Source organism: Balaenoptera physalus (genome assembly GCF_965194825.1).
Source record: "Balaenoptera physalus genome assembly, chromosome: 1".
Lineage (NCBI taxonomy): Eukaryota > Metazoa > Chordata > Mammalia > Artiodactyla > Balaenopteridae > Balaenoptera > Balaenoptera physalus.
In genome coordinates, this window is record NC_138882.1 from 173604166 (window position 1) to 173626403 (window position 22238).

The window sequence follows — 22238 nt, forward strand, 5'->3', positions numbered from 1 at the left end:
TCTGTTAATCCCATAACCTCCAAAACAGAATTAGAATCAGTCTACTTTTCACCTTCTATACCACTACCATGTTTGTGCAAGCCTCTTTCACTTCTCCTTGTATGATCTCAACACCCTCACCTTGTTCCACTTTCCTCCTAGCCTCTATCCTATAGTCATACTAGCCAAGTGCTCTCCTGGCTTAAGTCATTTGTACATGCCATTTCCTTGGACTGGAATACACCCCCACCCCTTCAATAAGGCTGGTTTCTTCTTATGCCTCAAGATTCAGCTTGAATAATTCCTCCTCAAAACAACCTTCCTTGACTGCCCTAATATCTACATAAGTCTCCCCATAAGTCCCTTCCCCATTTCTCTAGCCAGTACCTATTTATTTCCTTCACAGTACTTCTCTCAATGTATATGAACATACTTGTTGTTTATCTGTCAGTGTCTGTCTTCCCCAATCCACCACCTCCAACCACACTCCAATATCCATGACAGAAGGACTGTTTTCCCTTCCATGGTATACCTAGTACTTAGAACTGAACTTGTGCTGCTACCTAGCACAGAACCTAGTACCTAGCACAGAACACTGTAGATATTCAATAAGTATTTGTTCAGTAAATGGATAAATATAAGGAAAAAGAATAACTTAGGTTTAACCATATCAATTATACATATACAGGATGGATGTTATTCAAATTTGACAACAGTTCATAAGAAAAGAATGTTAAGGTCTTGAGTGAACACACTCCAACAGAGATAAAATTCTAAAACAGCTAACAATCTTTAGCTTCATTTCTAGACTTACAATGACCAAAGCACTCATTTGACTCTTCAACATGTATTTTCTGAGAATGTTACAGTGTTCTAGGCAATATGGTAAGCAGTAGGGCTACAACAGTGAGAAAGACAAACATAGTCCCTGACCTCCTGGGCTACACTCTCCATCCAGAAGATCATGGAAAGTTACAATTGCTCAGTTCTCATTAGTTATATTACATCTTAAATCTTACATTCAGCTCTGGGCAGTTTATTTTAAAGCAGCAGTCCCCAACCTTTTTGGCACCAGGGGCCAGTTTCGTGGAAGACAATTTTTCCACAGACGGGGCGGGGGTGTGGGGGTGGTGGAGGGCAGGAGGATATGGTTCAGGCAGTAATGCGAGTGATGGGGAGCGATGGGGAGCGGCAGATGAAGCTTCCCTCTCTTGCCCACCACTCACCTCCTGCTGTGCAGCCCGGTTCCTAACAGGACGGGGACTGCGATCGGTCCACAGTCTGGCAGTTTGGGGACCCCTGTTTTAAAGAAACCTATTTTAAAGAATCTGTCCAAAGAAGAGATAGAACATAATGATGGAATTTGAAACCATGTCATAAGGTAAATAACTGAAAGGTATTGGGATACTTAACCTAGAAAAAGAAAACAGAGAACAGGGAAGTGATTGTTGCCCTCACAAATTTCAAGAGCTGCCACATTCTATGTGATTCCTAAGAGCAAAACTCAAGATTAGTCAGTGGAAATTACAAAGACACAGTTTTCATTTCAAAATAAAAGGAAGAAATTCCTAATAATTTGAGATATCTAATAATTTAATGATCTGCTTGGGAATGGTGAGCTTATTATCACTGGAAATATTCAGTCAGAAGCTGAATGACCATCTGTCATGGATGCCAGAGAAAGGGTTCTTCCATTAAGTGGGTCCTTGCATTAAGTGACCTCTAAGGTTCCATGCAATGCTAAGATTTTACAGATAGAAAGGAAGGTAAGGAAGAAAATAAAAGGGACATTAGAATAGTGATGCAACTGGGTTATTTTTTAAAAGGCTGTAGTATAAAGTCAGTTACCATTTGGGTTAGAAGAATAAGGGGGAAAAAAAAGGATAAAAGGCCATTTTACTTCTCTAATCAGAAAACAGAATCCAGTAACATTCCTTCATACAGAAAGAAACAAGTGTTCAAGTATTGAAGTCTCAGAAAATTAGCTAGAAAATAGTTTGTTTCCCAAAAAAATCAATCTCCTCAAAATGCAGGAAAGTGTCTTTCCATTGTAACTCAATTTAAGTATGCTAATTAGCACTTCTAGAAAAACAGGATAACCATCTATGTAAAATATATAAATGGTAGTTGAAAATATACAAAAGAGCTTCTTTGTGATTCTCCCTTCATCTTCCCAAAATTATTTGGACCTTAAACTACTCCTTATGTGGACTGTTAAAGAATACTTGCCATACTGAGTGAATCAGGAATGTCACTCAGCATGAACATGCTGTTTTCAACAACTTGATTTTTAATTTAAGTCATTTCCATGGTGACTAACACCATTGAATCAACTCATTCAAAGATATTTTTAAATAAACAAACTCTTACTCATCTCCTTCTAAGAAGACCAAATACTGTATGCTCTCTACTTCCCTATAGAATTCAAGCTTGTACTTAGATGATGTCTAGACATACTCTGAAAGTATACCACCTGGGCCCTCCCAGAAGAATGCACTATCCCCGTGATTACTACGCATCACTGAGGAAGATGTGAGACCAAAACATTCATTTCCCACAGAACTGAGTTTTACTCTCTTTAATTGTCAAAATGTGTTAGTTTAGCCATTCTGAATGGAAACCTTTATTAAATGGATAATGTGCTTCCTTGATTCATTTTAAAAACCTATAGAACATATTAAACCTTTATTGACTTAGTCATCATCATGAACCTCAATTACTATGCAGCGGTAATGTCCTCAAGGGCTATTTTAAAGTGTATAAGGATGGTGAGCTCTGCCACATGGATACCTGAGTACTGTGGGGGTTTTGTGTGTGTGTGTGTATATATCTGCCTTTAATAGTTTTCCTGTTTGTTCATTTGCAGAATTAGCTTATATTTCTTGCTGATGTCAAGATGGTCTGCCAATGAGTAGCTTCCAACATCTCCTTTTCTAATCTGCTGTTTGTTAATCTACCATTGACTAGGAAGACAAATTGCCAAGTGTGTTACAATTGTGTCTAAAATAAAAGAAGTGCAAAGAAAGAGTAAGACTAATGCTTCACATTATTCACTGGAATAATTTAACACATGGATTTTGTGAAATCTATTTTAGCCCTTCAAATATAAGCCTACTTTGAGGTTCCCATTACACTGTAACTAGTTGAGACTGTTAGATAAGTGACCTTCAGATAAATCACACCAATATAATGACCATTCTCTTTCTTTACAAGTAGAGATCAAAAGCTTTAATACTGTTATTCATATAAAGTGTTGTATTCATATAAACTCTTTTGGAAAACCAAAAACGAAGTAACAGTTTAGTCTGAAAATGTAACAGAAAAGGAGGAGAACTATTTAACAGCATCAAAAATCTCAAGGTAAATACAAATAAAACCTGAAAATTTCTAGCTACCCAGGGGGTTTAGCTAAGCCTATGGAACTTTTCTTACACTCTTGTTCTTATTTTATTATCTTAGAGCCAATTCAATCTAACAATACTTACTAATTTTAAACTCAAGAAATTCCCTAAGATTTATTATACTAGTAAATTTCACTTTAACCAGAAAACTAGGGTATAATAATTAACATCTGATTAGAGTATAAGTATGAATAGAAATTAACATTGGATCATGGGTTGCATTAGCAGACATTGTGAAGACTGGAAAATAGGCTGTGGTTGTCTCCCACTATTGTTAAATGTGAAAAATATACTACAGTCTACCAGAAGATAAAATGCTTTCTCACACTGTTTGGCACAGAAACAAGATTCAGTAATGACGGACTATTTCAAATGACCCACTATTTGCTAAAAGCATTCAAGAAAATTATTGACTATGCTTGATGACATTTTTCTCTCTCAAAAGGGACGTGCCCTATTATTGTGTACTTAATTCTAAGCAATAAAGAATAATTTATTGGTGACATGAATGTATCAGGAAACTTGGCAGAAAGTAATAATTTCACAAAGTTGGTGGGTTTTTTTTGTGGTTTTTTTTTTGGCCGCGCCATGCGGGCGGCTGGTGGGATCCTAGTTCCCCAACCAGGGATGGAACCTCGGCCCCTTGTAGTGAAACTGCGGAGTCCTAACCACTGGACTGCCAGGGAATTCCCCACAAAGTTTTTATACTGAGAAAAGAGGTAGGTCATAGTCAAATATGTAAGCTTATAATAAACAAATTTTTTAAACACTTAAACAAAAGTAAGGCATGATTGCATGGTCAAGGATTCTACAAGCATATAGAACTTGTAAGGATAAGGCAATTCTAGAAAGTGAAGTTCATTCATTACATTTCACATATATATATCAAGTGCCAGATTCTTTTCTAGGCCCTGGGGATATTGCAGTGAAATTCTCTCTACACAATCAGAAATTTTTAGAAAACATGAGGAAAGTATTAAAGACACAGTCATGAACAGCAGGGAGATTACAGGAATATATGATGAAGTTTTAAAAATAGCATTCCAAAGGACTACTTACAAAAATGATCAAAAGGCTAAACCCCACCAAAGGATGGAGAAAAAAAAAAACCCAAAGCAAAACAAAACAAAACTTCTAAAAATGGCAAAAAAGAAAGGAGGGGGGAGGAAAGAGAGAAAAAAAAGAAGGTCAAATTCAGACTACAGCTTGAGAGAAAAACAGAATATTGTTAACATGTGTCAGAGACAAAATTAACTGTGCTCTTTCAAACCAAACAATATAAGGAAGGGTTTATAATCAAAGATAATTCAGGCTAGTAACCTCACATGTTAAAATGTGTTTATTTCTTCAGTCCCAGAAAAATCTTATTTCAAAGTTCAGAAGTAACTTGCCGAATTGGATCTAAGATTCACTAATAAACCATGGGTCCTCATGAAATTCACAGCTAGTATGATTGAATCAGAGTTCAAAAATATCTCAAGGTAGAAAGACAGACCAAAACCAACAAGGTGAAATTTAAAAGCAAGGTAAGGTTTCCACACTGAAGCTTGAAAAATAATTACAAAGAAAAAAAGGTGGAAATAAACAGCCATGAATCAGAGAACAGATGAAGTCATTAATAATAAATTCATAGGATGGAAACTACAGCAGTGAAAATGGACTAGAACTACACGTATGAACATAGATGAATGTCATGTTTGATGAAAAAAGCATATTAAAGAATATATTTTGTGTAAAACTATTTACATAAAATTGAAAAACATACAATATCATATAAACTGCTTAGAAACACACAGGTAACAAAAGTATAAAGAAATGCACAATCACAAAATATAGAAGAGCGGTTACCTCCAGAGACAGGGAGAGCAATGAGACTGGAGAGAGGTACCACAGGAACTCTCAGCTGTATCAGTTATGCTCTACTTTGTAAATTGGGTAATGTTTATCTCTTTCTAGTTCTTAAATATTTTACAATAAATTTTAAAAGAATTACATAATTATATTATGAGGGCAACTTAACTTGGTAGCATTTTTTTTTTTTAATTTCTTATGAGCCAAAAATGCAATGTGGTTTCTAAAAAGATTAACATATTTTGATAAAAGTGTGGTATCCAGATTATGGAAATAATTGAGCCACCGCATTCCTTATAGTTAACCACAGAATACTGTTTCATTCTGAGCACTGCAATTTAAGCAGGACATTAACCAAACCGAGTGTATCCAATGACCAGAATGATGAGGAGTCTAGAAACCATAACTTTATTTTTTTTTAACATCTTTATCCGAGTATAATTGATTTACAATGGTGTGTTAGTTTCTGCTTTATAACAAAGTGAATCAGCTATACATATACACATACCCCCATAACTCCTCCCTCTTGCGTCTCCCTCCCATCCTCCCTATCCCACCCCTCTAGGTGGTCACAAAGCACCGAGCTGATCTCCCTGTGCTATGCGGCTGCTTCCCACTAGCTATCTATTTTACATTTGGTAGTGTATATATGTCCATGCCACTCTCTCACTTCGGCCCAGCTTACCCTTCCCCCTCCCTGTGTCCTCAAGTCCATTCTCTATGTCTGCGTCTTTATTCCTGTCCTGCCCCTAGGTTCTTCAGAACCATTTTTTTTTTTTTTTTTTTTTTTTAGATTCCATATATATGTGTTAGCATACGGTATTTGTTTTTCTCTTTCTGACTTACTTTGCTCTGTATGACCGACTCTAGGTCCATCCACCTCACTACAAATAACTCAATTTTGTTTCTTTTTATGGTTGAGTAATATTTCATTGTATATATGTGCCACATCTTCTTTATCCATTCATCTGTCGATGGACACTTAGGTTGCTTCCATGTCCTGGCTATTGTAAATAGAGCTGCAATGAACACTGTAGTACATGACTCTTTTTTTTTTTTTAATTAAAAAAAAAAGAGTATATTACTAATATTAAAAAATATATATTCTAAAATTACAGTGTTTTCCAGAAATCTCTGGGAATATGCAAGCCACTTGGGGACAAATACCAGGAGGAATAGTAAGTACCTCTGGCTCTTTGCTCTGACCCTTGCAAAGAAAGTGCAGGTACATGACTCTTTTTGAATTATAGTTTTCTCAGGGTATATGCCCGGAGTGGGATTGCTGGGTCATATGGTAGTTCTATTTTTAGTTTTTTAAGGAACCTCCATACTGTTCTCCATAGTGGCTGTACCAATTTACATTCCCACCAACAGTGCAAGAGGGTTCCCCTTTCTCCACACCCTCTCCAGCATTTATTGTTTGTAGATTTTTTGATGATGGCCATTCTGTAGAAACCATAACTTTAGATAATCCACCAAAAGAAGTGAGGATCTTTTTTTTCTGGAGGATAATGAGACTGAAGGGAGAAACTATATAGTTATCTAAATATAAAGGCAAGAGTAAGATGAAGGGATAAAATGTGGTGTATATATGCAATGGAGTATTATTCAGCCTTAAAAAAGAAAGAAATTCTGATATATACTAGTATGACATGGATGAACCTTGAAAACATTAATCTAAGTAAAATAAGGCAAACACAAAAGGATGACTATTATATGATTCCACTTATATTAGGTACCTATAGTAGTCAAATTCATGGAGAGAACAAGTAGAACAGTGGTTACCAGGGGCTCGGGGAAGGGAGGAATAGAAAGTTACTGTTTAATGGGTAGAGTTTCTATTTGGGATAAAGAAGCTCTGGAAATGGATAGTGGTAATGGCTGTGCAACATCAATATACTTAATGACTCTGAACTGTACACCTAAAAATGGTTAAGATGGTAAATTTTATGTTATGTATATTTTACCACAGTTTTAAAAAAGGAGAAGAGTACATTTTCTCTGACTTTTCAAATCCTTGCTAAGTATCCCTCTTGTGTACCCTTGTGGTTCTAATATTTTCATATATATTACACTGTGCTATATTGTAATTGCTTGCTTAAAATGTTTTACAAAGGCAGCAACTATATCTGTCTTGCTAATCTTTACATCCTTTGCGTTTATCACGATTGATACTCAAGTAATTTTTGAATAAATAAAAGCACTTTCTAGATACTTCAGGGGATACAAAAATGAATAAGACATAGTTCATTCATGCCTTTAACGAGTTTATGATCCAACAGAGGAATATATTTTTTGTTTTCTGACTGATAACCCAGTGTTAAAATGGCTATCCCTTCATTTTAGTTAGTTTGGTATCACTATTAAAATCATGTCGGGCTCCCCTGGTGGCGCAGTGGTTGAAAATCTGCCTGCCAATGCAGGGACACGGGTTCAAGCCCTGGTCTGGGAGGATCCCACATGCCGCGGAGCAACTGGGCCTGAGAGCCACAACTACTGAGCCTGCGCATCTGGAGCCTGTGCTCCGCAACAAGAGAGGCCGCGATAGTGAGAGGCCCGCGCACCGCAATGAAGAGTGGCCCCCGCTTGCCGCAACTAGAGAAAGCCCTCGCACAGAAACGAAGACCCAACACAGCCAAAAATTAATTAATTAATTAATTAATTAATTTAAAAAATCATGTAAATCTACAACTGAAAAATACCTTACTTATCAACTATCTTTCATTGAAATATGAGGTCACTAAGGTTCAAAAAAGATAAGCAAAGTCATTTACCTAAGGTCACTCAGCTAATAGTGACTTTAATAACAAACAACTTAATAACTATTAACTCGGCTAATAACTAAGCCTGGGAGGTAGGAGCATAGGCATTAAAACCTTCAGGCCAATGCTACTTCCGTCATAAGGCCTAATCCCTATGAACTAAATCAGAGTTCCTCTGGAGCTGGGGATAACAATGCACATGATCTTAGCTACAATGACCTCAAGCTAACACCGAATATCCTGAAAGATGCTTTTAATTCAAATACCATGGTCTACCCAAATGGAATGGGAAATCCCAGCCACTGCCCCCAAAACCCTCCAGTGACATTTCATATCGTTCAGAAAAAAAAGCCAGAATCTTTCCCACCACCTCCCCTGCTCCAGCCACACGGGTCTTCCCACTGTTCCTTAAACATGCTGGCACACTCTGACTGCGGCCTTTGTTTTTGCTGTTCCCTCTGCCTGGAAAGCTGCTTCCCAGGTAGCCACCAGGCTTGCTTCCTTTGGGTCTTTACTCAAATACCACTTTCTCAGTGAGGCTCTACTCGACCACCCTACCTAAAACTGGAGCCCCCACTGCACTTGACTTTTCCTTTTTCTACTTTAGTTTTCTCTGTGGTAACTACTACTCCTTAAGGACATACTATATAGTTTTTACTAATTTGCTTTTTGGCCATCTACCCCACTAGAATATAAACTCCACTGGAGCAAAGAATCTTGCCTGTTTTGTTCATTGCTGCATCCCTGGCACCTAGAATGCTGCGCCAATAAATATCAGTTGAAGAAATAAATGAGCAAATGAAAGAAATTTGATATTGATATGCTCAAAGGCCAGAAACTACTTTCCTCATGATAAAAGATGTACGCACATCATTTGGTGAAGGATAAAGAAATTAACAGACTCCAGACACACTCAAGAAGAATACAAAAGGCTTATTTACATACACTTATTTATTTTTGTCTGCTCTGGGTCTTCACTGCTGCGCGCGGGCTTTCTCTAGTTGCAGCGAGCGAGGGCTACTCTGTTGCGGTGCACAGGCTTCTCATTGCGGTGGCTTCTCTTGTTGCGGAGCACGGGCTCTAGGCCGTGGGCTTCAGTAGTTGCAGCATGCAGGCTCTAGAGCACAGGCTTAGCATGTGGGATCTTCCCGGACCAGGGATCGAACCTGTGTCCCCTGCATTGGCAGGCGGATTCTTTTCTTTTTTTTTTAAGCTTTCTTTTTTATTTAATCTTTATTGGAGTATAATTGCTTTACAATGTTGTGTTAGTTTCTGCTGTACAACAAAGTGAATCAGCTATAAGTATACATATATCCCCATATCCCTTCCCTCTTGAGCCTCCCTCCCACCCTCCCTATCCCACCCCTCTAGGTGGTCACAAAGCACCGAGCTGATCTCCCTGTGCTATGCGGCTGCTTCCCACTAGCCATCCATTTTACATTTGGTAGTGTATACATGTCCATGCTACTTTCTCACTTCGTCCCAGCTCCCCCCCAACCCCATGTCCTCAAGTCCGTTCTCTACGTCTGCGTCTTTGTTCCTGTGGCAGGCGGATTCTTAACCACTGTGCCACCAGGGAAGGCCCTGTATTACTCTGCTAAAGTTTCTTTTAGTTACAAATACTATTTTAAAGAAAAACATTTGCTCATAGGAAAATGTTTTTGTAATTTAATTACAAAACAATCAGCTAAATTACTGTGTTGCTGGGATTTCCCTGGTGGCGCAGTGGTTAAGAATCCACCTGCCAATTCAGGGGACAGGGGTTCGAGCCCTGGTCCGGGAATATCCCACATGCCACGGAGCAACTAAGCCCGTGCGCCACAACTACTGAGCCTGTGCTCTAGAGTCCACGAGCCACAACTACTGAAGCCTGCGCGCCTAGAGCCCGTGCTCCTCAACAAGAGAAGCCGCTGCAATGAGAAGCCCACGCACCGCAACAAAGAGTAGCCCCCGCTCGAAACTAGAGAAAGCCCCCACAGCAACGAAGACCAAATGCAGCCAATACATAAATAAATAAATTTATTTATTTTTAAAAAAATAACAATAACAACTAACTTTAAAAAAAAATTACTGTGTTGCCTAGCAGCAAAAGGAAATTAATATGCCAAAACCTTGAAAATGCTCGTTTATTCCAAATATTTTCTTGTGTAGTCCAGATAAGTCTCTAACAAAGGTAACACTCGAAGGAAATCAGAGTGATGGGGATCGATGGCAAATGGCAATGACCTCAGATTCCCTAAGGGTATATAGTTCTGGGTCAGCTCCCAGGAGTCTGAGTCCAGAGAGAAGCAGACCTAGCCATTCCTACCTAACCTCTAGGTCATTCTGCATTCATATGTGTTCTAAAAAAACTGAGGTTGTGTGTCAGTGCTGCCAAGAGGATCATGAACCAAATCAGATACCCAGAAACACTGTTAACTCACTCTATATCTACATCTGATTCATTCATCTTCTTCCCTTTGATACAGTCTCTGGACTAAGACCTATTCTTTTAAGTAATATTACCCCATAAGAAACCCTATCAGGAAATCACTTTCCAAAAAATTCTTTTAAAAGTAAAAGTAATTATAAAGTGCTTCTCTGTATTATTTATATGAAAATTTTTAAACAGTATTAGAAAATTCTCATTGGAGGCCAATGAGATTTACAATATCGAAAACGGGGTTTTTTCCCAGAATTAAGTAACTAATATTCTAGGAACCATGCTGAAAACCTAGATGTGGCTCCTATCCTTAAAGAGAAGATAGGAGGAAACAGAAACAAAGAGACTAGTAGGAAAAACTCTCATAACAGCCTTGATGAAAGATCATTATAGCCTGAGACAAGATTGTTGAAACAGAAAAGGTAAATGGATTCTAAAACTACTGAGGAAAGACAGTTTGACAGAGTGGGTTACAACCAGCTTAGGGTCAGAAAATCTACTCACTGGCAATATGACCTTTGGCAAATTAACTTATCTAAGCCTCAGTTTCTCCATATGTAAAATCTTCCCTACTTCACAGTGTTTTGCAAGGATTAAATGAGAAAATGTAAATCACTTAGTACAGTAATTGCTCTTGGTAAATACTAACTTTATGGTAGCAATTATTATTCATAAAGTAACGTGGCCAGGCCTTGGTGACTGACTGTAAGTCATGAGAGAAAGGAAATCAGGGTTGATGCACAGGTTTTTACCAAAGCAATAGATGGAAAAAGTACAAGTTTAAAAGAAGAAATACGTTTAAAGTGAAAGATGGTTATTCTGTTTTTAGACATGTTAAGGAGTCTACAGGACAACCAAAATAGCATAAAGCTGCTAAAGTCATTCTGAGTTTTCAAAAACAATCTTGAGTGTAAACACAACAAATGTATATACTTAACCTTGGATATGTAAACTGATCTAACCAGGATTATAATGAAGCATCAGAGAATGTTAAACCTCAATCAGAACTCATAAATCATCTAGTTGAGTGATTCTTAATCTTTTTGTTGTCATGAGAATCTGATGAAAGAATCTGACCTTCTCCTCAGAAATCTTCAAAAACAAAACTTCCCAACAATTGGTTAAGAACCTGCTGATCCATTCTCCTCAAGGAGCACAGACATACAATTAGGCTGTTACTGCTAATTAGAGACAAAGCCCAAACCCAAACCCAGGCTCTCAGTTCCATGTTTTTTCTATTATTCCCAGCAAGTTGACATGATTCTTTCATATTTGCATTTTATTTAGTCAGTCACGCAAAGTTAAAATCACACACACACACACACACACACAATTCAGATTTTACTGACTGCAGCTTGTAGCCCTCATCAGGCTTTCTAGATCCAATGGCATTTCCCAATAGTCAACTGTTTCCCATTTGTGCTAACAGAATAGGCATTAGCACTTCGAAAGACGGAGGAGTATTGGTTGTGGGTTGTTTTTGTTACCTCCTTTTAAAAAGCTGTTTTACTTTTGAAACTTTTCTACCTAATGAAAACTGATTTATTTAAATGTCAAGAATCCTATTACTATTTAATTCAATAAATGCTACTGCCACCTACCAAGTACAAGGTACAAAGAACACAAAGATATCTAAGACTCCCAAGGTCATCTATTAAAAGTAAAACAAATAAATGCCTAAAACTTTAAACAAAGGAATAGAAAACACCTTTATGTGGGCCAACACTTATTTAACTTTACCTAATAAAAAAAAAAATAGGAATCTGTGGCAAAAGAGAAACCCATACCCGACTATTGACAGTTCAACATAGACTGTGAGCAATAAATGCTCTAGCAGTTACACAAACAAAAGTCATGAGGACCTCAACTGAGGAGCAATGGGCTTTGAATTCTGATGGACCTGAGTTCTAATCCCAGCTCTGCTTCCTCTAAACTGGGAACTTGAGCAAATTACTTAATTTCTCTAAACCTCTGTCATCTCATTTGAAAAATAGTAATGAACTCAGAGGACTGTTGTTAGGATTAAATAAGAAATACATGTAAATGTCAGCTATCATTCCGACAGAAAAATTAGATTAAGTTTTACATATTACATTTGTAAATTATATAAATGACAGGTGTATTAGCTAGTAAATTCATTCTGCTACATTAAAGTGGAATATGGTTTTATATCTATACGTTATCTATTTTATATGTATACATCTTAATATATCTATAGTAAGTAGTTTCATGGTATTGTCATAAGTATACTTTCTCTTAAAAATATACTGCTTCAGAATTCAGTATATTTTAATACAGTCTACATGAACAGATTAAGCAAATATCAAAATAACATAAAAACATTTAATACCAAATAAAAAGAGACAGGGTTTCAAAAGATTATCAATTCTAGTTACTGACAAACATAGCATAATATTGGTACTTGGAGTCCAACAATGACAGGCCAGTGGAACAGTGTGGGCGTAACTCTCTCAGGACCAGTCAATATACTTTATTATGTATCAGTAACATGTCATTCTTTCCTTTTCATGAGAATACAAAATAGAAACATGACTTGCCTTTAGCTGATGATTTATGTCAAATAAAAACCTAGATTTTTAAATATCTTGGTATTATTAACAGAGAGAAAAGCTGAACAGAAGTTAATGGCGTACAAAAGTAAATAGCCATTTCTCTTATAACACATTTCTGGTAGTATCTTAGAATTTTTTTAAATATGTGATTCCTATATGTTTAGTGATAGAATAACTGCCCCAACAATAATATCAGGATATCCACATGCAAAAGAATGGATCTGGACCCCTATCTCACACCATACACAAAAATAAACTCAAAATGCATCAAATCCTAATATAGAAACCAAAACTATAAAACTCTTAGAAGAAAACTTGGTGTAAATATTCATGACCTTGGATTGGGCAAGGGTTTCTTAGATATGACACCTAAAGCACAAGTAACCAAGGAGAAAATAAATTAGACTTCCTCAAAAGTTTTACTTTTGTGCTTTCAAGGACAACATCAAGAAAGTGAAAAGACAACCCACACAATGGGAGAAAATATTTACAAATATATATCTAATAAGGGTCTAGTCTCCAGAATATATAAAGAACTCTTACAACTCAACAATGAAAAGAAAAATAAACCAATTTTAACATGGGCAAAGGATTTGAATAGACAAGTCTCCAAAGAAGATATACAAATGGCCAACAAGTACATGAAAAGATGCTCAACGTCACCAGTCATTAAGGAAATGCAACTCAAAACCACAATGAAATACCACTTCATACCTACTAGGATGGCTATTATAAAAATAATAAAATAAATAAGTAAACAGAAAACAACAAGTGTTGTTGAGGATGTAGAGAAACTGGTGCCCTCATACTTTGCTGGTAGGAATGTAAAATGGTGCAGCCACTGTGGAAAACAATGTGGAAGTTCCTCAAAAAGTTAAACACAGTTACCATGACTCAGCACTTCTAGGTATATACCCAAGAGAATTGAAAACATGTTCACACAAAAACTTGTACATGAATGTTCACAGCAGCATTACTCATAATAGCCAAAAAGTAGAAGCAATCCAAATGTCCATCAACTGAGGAATGGATAAACAAAACGTTGTATGTATATATCTATACAGTGGAATATTATTCAACAGTACAAAGAAATGAAGTATTGATACATGCTACCACATAGGTGAACCTTGAAAACATTATGCTAAGTGAAAGAAGCCAGACACAAAGGCAACACATTATATGATTTATACAGAGGTGGAACCAGTCTGCTCTCCTCACAAAAGAAGAGCAAACTGATGAGAGTTTCCTCTAAAGATTTAAAAGCACTCTCAAGATATACTGAACTCCTGGATCTGGATCTGGATCTGGATCTGGAAAGGGAGACTCGAACTTGAGTATTTAGTAATTTACACTAGTATAAAGTTGAATTTTTTATTTTTCCTTCATGAAAATATGTCATGACGTAAACATTAATATACATATTCTTGAGAAGTGTATTACACATTAACACACACATGGAAGGACACAACTTCAGCAGTCAACAGTGTTACGTCACTTCATCCTATGAAGTAGATAGAACAGATATTATTCCCATTTTATCTAAAAAGATAATCTCAGAGGAGTAACATGACCTATTCAAGATCCTAGGATGGTAGAGCTGGGACCATAAATCAGGTGCTGTGATTCCTAGCCTGGTTTAAATTCATTAAATCAGTGTTCTCTAGCTTTAGTGTGCTACTATCTCCTTCATTCAACAAGTCTGTCACTCAACCAATTTAACACATTGTTTATGGGAAAAGAGAACTAATCTCCAAATTATGGTTTTATTAATTATTTATTAAGGTATAACCTATTTATAAACCAGGATATTCTGTAAATATAGAAAATACTTCAAGCACACTTAACACCTTATTAGCCTAAGGTCTTCATCTTAAAACCTCAGACACCATAGGAGTTAAAACAAACAGCACTAAACCCACGCACATATGGTCACCTTATCTTTGATAAAGGAGGCAAGAGTATACAATGGAGGAAAGACTGCCTCTTCAATAAGTGGTGCTGGGAAAACTGGACAGCTACATGTAACAGAATGAAATTAGAACACTCCCTAACACCGTACACACAAAAAAAACTCAAAATGGATTAAAGACCTAAATGTAAGGCCAGACACTATAAAACTCTTAGAGGAAAACATAGGCAGAACACTCTATGACATAAATCACAGCAAGATCCTTTTTGACCCACCTCCAAGAGAAACGGAAATAAAAACAAAAATAAACAAATGGGACCTAATGAAACTTAAAAGCTTTTGCACAGCAAAGGAAACCATAAACAAGACGAAAAACCAACCCTCAGAATGGGAGAAAATATTTGCAAATGAAGCAACTGACAAAGGATTAATCTCCAAAATATACAAGCAGCTCATGCAGCTCAATATCACAAAAACAAACAACCCAATCCAAAAATGGGCAGAAGACCTAAATAGACATTTCTCCAAAGAAGATATACAGATTGCCAGCAAATACTTGAAAAGATGCTCAACATCACTAACCATTAGAGAAATGCAAATCAAAACTACAATGAGGTATCACCTCACACCAGTCAGAATGGCCATCATCAAAAAATCTACAAACAACAAATGCTGGAGAGGGTGTGGAGAAAAGGGAACCCTCTTGCACTGTTGGTGGGAATGTAAATTGATACAGACACTATGGAGAACAGTATGGAGGTTCCTTAACAAACTAAAAATAGAACTACCATATGACCCAGCAATCCCACTACTGGGCATATACCCTGAGAAAACCATAATTCAAAAACAATCATGTACCACAATGTTCATTGCAGCACTATTTACAATAGCCAGGACATGGAAGCAACCTAAGTGTCCATCGACAGATGAATGGATAAAGAAGATGTGGCACATATATACAATAGAATATTACTCAGCCATAAAAAGAAATGAAATTGAGTTATTTGTAGTGAGGTAGAGGGATCTAGAGTCAGTCATACAGAGCAAAGTCAGTCAGAAAGAGAAAAACAAATACCGTATGCTAACACATATATAGAGAATCTAAAAAAAAAAAATGGTTCTGATGAACCTAGGGGCAGGACAGGAATAAAGACACAGATGTAGACAATGGACTTGAGGACACGGGGAGGGGGAAGGGTAAGCTGGGACGAAGTGAGAGAGTAACATCGACATATATACACTACCAAATGTAATAGCTAGCTAGTGGGAAGCAGCTGCATAGCACAGGGAGATCAGTTCGGTGCTATGCGACCATCTGGAGGAGTGGGAGGGAGACGCAAAAGGGAGGGGATATGGGGATAGACGTATGCATATAGCTGATTCACTTTGTTATACAGCAGAAACTAACGCAACATTGTAAAGCAATTATACTCCAATAAAGATGTTAAAGGAGGGCTTCCCTGGGGGCGCAGTGGTTAAGAATCCGCCTGCCAATGCAGGGGACACGGGTTCGAGCCCTGCTCTGGAAAGATCCCACATGCCGCGGAGCAGCTAAGCCCATGGGCCACAACTACTGAGCCTGTGCTCTAGAGCCCGCGAGCCACAACCACTGAGCCCACGTGCCACAACTACTGAAGCCCACGCGCCTAGAGCCTGTGCTCCGCAACAAGAGAAGCCACCGCAGTGAGAAGCCCGTGCACCGCAACAAAGAGTAGCCCCCACTCGCCGCAACTAGAGAAATCCCGCTCACAGCAACAAAACACCCAACTCAGTCAAAAATAAATAAATAGATAAATAAATAAAATTTAAAAGTTTTTTAAAAAATTTTTAAAAAAAGATGTTAAAGGAAAAAAGAAAATAAATAAATAAAAAATAAACACTACTCTATCATATAGGAAAGCTTCTCTTGGCCCTTATTCAGAGCCCATTACCTTTCTTTTAAGCCTAATTCTAATAAGCTTATTTGTATAATTAAAGGTAGAAGTTATGATTCTACTAGATGTACATACTGAAAGTAAATAACAGTGTATAACGAGGAAGGAGACACACAAAAAATTCAAAGGTATAGCAATCCTGACCATTTGTAGGGGTAATAAATCCTACACAGATCAAGGTCTTTCTTATTGTTCATAATAATCCACAGTCGCCAATAAAAGGATGACTCAGTTCCATATACAGTTGTCCCTCAGTATCTGCGGGGTATGGGTATCCCATGGATACCAAAATCCACAGGTGCTCAAGTCTCTTATATGAAAGTACAGTCGATCCTCCCTATCTGCAGGTTCCATATTTGAGAATATGGAGGGCCATCTGTACTTTCTTCAAGAAGGCAGGGAAGAATGTAGTTCTATTTTCTCAAACTCAATACTTTGGATTCTTCTATTCCCCTTTTTGTTCCCAATTAGTTAAATCCAATCAGTTGAAAAATCCTATTGATTCTATCTCCACAACTATTTGTTTCCATTTTTACTGTCCTGGCTCTAATTCACTCAAGAATATTACAAATAGCCCGCTACTATTTCCAGCCCCTCCTGCTACAAAAGTTATCTTCCTAAAAGAAAGATTTAATCATGCCATTCTTTTATTCATTTATTTCGTTTAGTTGAAAGATCAAACTTTTAAAGGCTCCATGGTTGCTACACTATAAAATCCAAACTCCTTCCCCACAGCACCTCAGCCTGGCTGTGATTTGCCCTCACCCTACTAAAGTGACTAGAATACTAGTCTCTTTTCCCACAGGTCCCACCTGCAACTACTTGCTATTTCCTAAAAGAACCTGCCCTTCCTTGCTTCTGTCTCTGTAATATCCTATACCTGCATCTCCACCTACTGAAATTCTAATCCTCCTTCAAGGTCCAGCCCAAATGCCATGTTTTCCATCAGAATTTCTCTAATCTGTCCAGTCATAATTAATCCCTTCACCTAAATGCCTTTATTTACTTAAGATATATTGGACATTTTTTCATAAATATCCAGCTCATTATTTTTAATAGTTTCACAGTATTCCACTGTATACATGTCACAGGTTTTACTCAAAGGTGACATACATTTTTTTTAAAGCATTAGTTTTTTTAATATGAAGAAAATAAAAATAATCCTGTAATCCCACTGACTGGATAATACCTGTTGACTTTAAAAATAAATAAATAAAAGCAATACGTGCTCATGGTTAGAAAACAGCACAGAAAGATATTTGCTAGAATTATAATGGTAACTTCCACTATGTAAAAGGTTAAGGTAATCAAACTAGAGGGTATGAAGAATTGAAGGAACAGCACAGGTTCACTAACTGTAAATGTTCACTGAAATTGATTCTTTTTCCCCATAGTGAAATGGGCTATTTTTAAAGACTCATTCTTAAAACCAATGGCCTGTTATAAAAATGTTCTTGTTATGTTTCTGTCAGGCAGATTGAACATTCCTTTCTTCTTTTTTTTTTAATTTTGACAGTCTCTCCATATAGGAGAGGGAAAATGGATTATCCAGAGGCAATCAGTCATTAGCAAAATCAATGTGCATACCCATGAAGATGTCTAGAAACTATTTCAAATGTTCTCTAACTTCCCCTGCATAGCATGCCTCGTGGAAAAGGCTTTTACTGCATAGTGTGGTTCTATCCTGCCAAACCAGATCTGACAGACCTAAGCTGTACCTACAGGATACACTGCCCACACCAACTCAAGCTTTAATGCAAAAGCCTCCTAATAGGGCTGACTTATTCCAGATTCAACCACACTCCTATCCATTCTTCACACTACACACAATCTAATCTTTCTTAAGCAATGTTTTCTTCATGTCTTGCCTATAGAATTCTCACTGCTATTTCAAGGCCAAACTCAAGTTGCAGCTCTTCCAGGAAGTTTTCCCTAAACTCTAGCCCTCAGTAATCTCTCTTCCTCTTTTTGGAATTTAGAGAGCTTGTTTATATCACATTATCCAGCATTTCATTAAATTCTGCTTTGTCCTCTATTATTTCATGTATATAACTAGACTGCAAACTCCATGATGGCAGAGTTTGTATCCTAAATATCTGTATATCCCACAGTACCTAATCAGAGGAACTGCACAGTAGGTGCTCAATATTTTTTGATGATTCTTACTGTGAATTATCTTATAGTAATATAAATATTAAACCTTTACACATAATTCTCTAATTGTGGAATTCCTAAAGTTTATTTGTGGTTATGTGTTGTATAAAGGCAATATTAGTAATTCTGATTGCAACCCAACACAAAGATTAATCTGTCAAGCAACTTTTCAAGAGACAAATAGGTCAATCTGTGACAGTTCTATAGTTTCAAGAAAAAGTTCTTGTTCTTAGATCTGCTGAATGAGCCGGCGGTTATTTACTTTCAATTCCTCAAAACTAATTTTTCCATACAGCTGTGTTTACTCACACCATGGCTCATTTATGCAAGAGGTGTAAAACAGCAAAGCCCAGATCTCTCCCTCTTTTCTCTTTATATTTTCCCTTGCCTTTGTTATTTGCCTTTCTGCAGCTTGCTAGCCAAAGCTGTAATTAGTACCCCACAGGAATCTATATTTTTCTAATAAAGAACAGCCTACAGCACAATGACATGTATACACACACAGCCATGTGTGTTCCTAACAAATGAGAAATATTTTGCACGTGCAAGTCTTCAATAGCTAAATTGGAGCACTTTACACAGCAGCTGCAACTGACTCACAACACTTAAGGCAGATTGATTCATCCCTTTCTCTTACTCCATACACATCTAATTTCAAGGAGTGAGACAATCTATTTGAGACTAAGTAAAATTATGAATACAGGTCCTAAAGCAATCCTTAGTAAACTACATTTGTCAAGGAAATTTCTTCTCAAGTTACTACAAAAGTTGTAGTGTTTGTTACATAACAGTTTACAGTGATTTTTCTATAAAGTCATCTTTTTCAGTCAAACTGATTAACCGGTGCTTCTTAAGACAGTTAAGCAGACAACATATATATGCAGGATCTCTGGATCCTGTTCTACATTCCCATTCCCATCCAGTCTCCTCTGACTCCCACCCAGCATTACTTTTCACTCAATCTCCACAGCTTGTCACTAACCTTGTCAAGTTTCCACCCACACCCATGCAGAAAATGGAGGAGAACCAAGTACAAGAATAAATCATCAGACTGTAAAGAAAATACAACTCACTCCTTAAACACTTAATTTACAATATAAGTAGGAAGAAAAGATTTGCCCCTTCTCCACTATGGCAATAGGAAGGAAAATTCCTCCATTCTTGTACAAATACCCATTGTAACTGTGCCTGCATTAGCAAGTGTTATTACTAGTAATAATAATAACCAACTTACTTCATCGGAAGTAAAGGCCCCAAGGGCCCTCGGAGGTTTTGGAGTTTATAATGAGGAGTTCAAAAAGCCATATGCACCACTACTGACTGTAGACTAAATAATGGCTCTGATATATACTACTGTTTTTCAAATGTATATAGATACTGCTATGATTAATAAACTCAAAATATACTTAAAAGATTTACTAATTTGTAAAGTTTTGTCATGTATTTTTGTTAATCAAGAATTACTAAAATTATGGTTAGTATCACATGAAGATCCGCTAAAATGTTTCACCTAAAAGGAGTCTACATAATTAATGGTTATTAATTGAGGTTGAAAATTAAGGTTGAAAATAAGGGTTAAAAATCTTAACCTTAAGATTGAAAATCACTTCATGAGGCTCTTCCCTGGTGGCACAGTGGTTAAGAATCCGCCTGCCAATGCAGGGGACAGGGGTTCGAGCCCTGGTCCGGGAGGATCCCACATGCCGCGGGGCAACTAAGCCCATGCACCACAACTACTGAGCCTGCGCTCTAGAGCCCGCGAGCCACAACTACTGAGCCCGCGTGCTGCGACTACTGAAGCCCGTGCGCCTAGAGCCCATGCTCCACAACAAGAGAAGTCACTGCAATGAGAAGCCCATGCACCGCAGGTAAGAGTAGCCCCCGCTTGCCACAACTAGAGAAAGCCCGAGTGCAGCAACGAAGACCCAACACAGCCAAAAAATAAATTAAAAAAAAGAAAAGAATCACTTTATGAGGCCGGGCGCCTTGAATTGGAGCTGTGCGTAACTCATTTTTGTTGCCGGTGACACAGAGGAGTTATTTAATAAATGCACTTTCGAACTAAATTGAACATGGCCTTAAACATGGGGACTCTGAATCACACTTCTGTATGTTTTTTCAAGTTAGTGAAAGATTTTGAAGCTCTAAAAGCGGGAGATTTGTGAAGTGTAAAATAGAAATATTAGTATATTGTATGAAATTAGAGCCTTTCCTTAGAAAATGTTACTCAAGAACTAAAAACATCTTAACACACTAACCAGCATGTCTAATCTGTAAGAGTCTACTGCAAATGTGATTGAAATGACATCACTCACCACTGGCGTGCACACACACACACACACACACACACACACACACACACACATACACAGGTTAATGGAAAGTTCAGAATCTAATGCTTTTTTTTTTTTTTTTTTAAATTAATAGCTACTTTATTTATTTATTTATTTATTTATTTTTGGCTGTGTTGGGTCTTCGTTTCTGTGCGAGGGCTTTCTCTAGTTGTGGCAAGTGGGGACCACTCTTCATCGCGGTGCGCGGGCCTCTCACTATCGCGGCCTCTCTTGTTGCGGAGCACAGGCTCCAGACGCGCAGGCTCAGTAACTGTGGCTCACGGGCCCAGTTGCTCCGCGGCATGTGGGATCTTCCCAGACCAGGGCTTGAACCCGTGTCCCCTGCATTGGCAGGCAGATTCTCAACCACTGCGCCACCAGGGAAGCCCTCTAATGCTTTTTAAAGTGTACTTATCTTTAAAGAAATACCAAACTCTTACAGATAAAATTACATGTCTTGGATTTACTGCATAATTAACACGGGGGGAAGAAAAGCAGGTGGATGATAGAGATGAAACAAAATTGGCCATGAGTTGGTAACTGTCAAAGCTGGGTTATGAGTACCTGGGGTTCATTATACTATACTGTTAATTATTCTATTATATATGTATACTGTTAACTATTCTATCATATATGTTTAAAATTATCCAAAAATTTTATAAGTTTTTAACTAAATGAAGTTAAAAGAGACTGGCAAAGCTGTGACAGTAACATTTGTTCCAAGTATTGATATTACCTGAAATACTGAAATCAGGAAAAGACTCAAAATAAGTATATTTAGTACTTTTAGAGCTTAAAAACACAAATCTAAATACTGTACTTTGCAATTTAAGGAAAGGAATGGCTAAAGTACATAGCTCAGCCTTCCTAAGTCTTTGTAATTCTCTAAGAAAACAATGATATGACCAGTATTTTACCAT

General features: G+C 37.3%; 1 protein-coding gene and 1 long non-coding RNA gene across 33 annotated transcripts in view; both read right to left on the reverse strand.

The window, feature by feature from the left end:
• The window catches only part of EPB41 (erythrocyte membrane protein band 4.1), a 203104-nt gene that overhangs the window by 130157 nt on the left and 50709 nt on the right, over positions 1-22238 (reverse strand). The window lies entirely within an intron of this gene.
• Positions 5882-21383, reverse strand: LOC309650365. Its single transcript, XR_014257543.1, has 2 exons — positions 16540-21383; positions 5882-16481 (listed from the first exon to the last, which is right to left on the reverse strand). It is a non-coding gene; the product is annotated as an uncharacterized lncRNA (long non-coding RNA).